This window comes from Oratosquilla oratoria, chromosome 37 (genome assembly GCF_046742065.1).
Source record: "Oratosquilla oratoria isolate Oo_2021 chromosome 37, ASM4674206v1, whole genome shotgun sequence".
NCBI classification, from domain to species: Eukaryota; Metazoa; Arthropoda; class Malacostraca; order Stomatopoda; family Squillidae; genus Oratosquilla; species Oratosquilla oratoria.
Genome location: NC_134813.1, coordinates 7397654 through 7398410, shown reverse-complemented (window position 1 = coordinate 7398410; position 757 = coordinate 7397654). Strand labels below are relative to the sequence as shown.

At 34.3% G+C, this 757-nt stretch overlaps 1 protein-coding gene across 2 annotated transcripts in view; it reads right to left on the bottom strand.

Annotated features, from left to right (window-relative positions):
- Positions 1–347: 347 nt before the first annotated feature.
- LOC143019517 (serine/threonine-protein kinase N2-like) overlaps positions 348–757 on the bottom strand; it is a 16139-nt gene continuing 15729 nt past the window's right edge. For both annotated transcript variants that reach the window (XM_076175200.1, XM_076175201.1), the window contains exon 5: positions 348–757. This exon is cut by the window's right edge. The gene's annotated coding sequence lies outside the window, so the exon portion shown is untranslated.

The following is a 757-nucleotide window of genomic DNA, read 5'->3' as shown; positions in this document are numbered from 1 at the left end:
CATTTCCCTCAGTAATCCCTCCTCTTCTCCTTTTTTATCAACTTCCCACTACACCACGAGCTATCCCCTTCCCTGTAAATACAATAAGGTACTTCCTTGACGTTGAGATCCACGAAAATTTCACTTTTTCTTCGGAACTCTAATCTTCGCCGTTCATCTGACGAATGTGTGTGTGTGTGTGTGTGTGCGCGCGCGCGCGCGTTCGAGTACTTCAATTATATTTATTAAATAGATACTGTACATATGAAATGGAACAATAGGATCTAATATAACTATGCCAATATGAACAAATAAACAAACAAATGAATAAAGTAAATAAAAACTGGAATCTGTACAAAACCAAAATGTTCTCATTGACAAATATCTCTATTCATAAAATGTTAAAAGTTAATTTCTATATAATTCATATACGATAGTTTTCACAATATTCCAGGTAAATTATTATATCAAACATACGATTCCCTAGGAATATATGATACGGAATGTCGTTTTACCAATGCATACTCATCTGCCTACACTAAAGCCTCCTTTATCATCTTCCCATGTATCAGTGATGAAATTTATAGATCTTCATTTATGTACTCTTTAAATAAAGAATAAATCCTTGAATATATTCAACACTAATGAACTACAAAACTGAAACCACTAAAGACTAAGTACCAAAAGGTTTTTCCCCTTTAATAAGGGGGTGGCCAGCAACTCACCCATCACCCATTTGTTTACCATTCTATCTTACTTCCTTGTGAACGCTAAACGA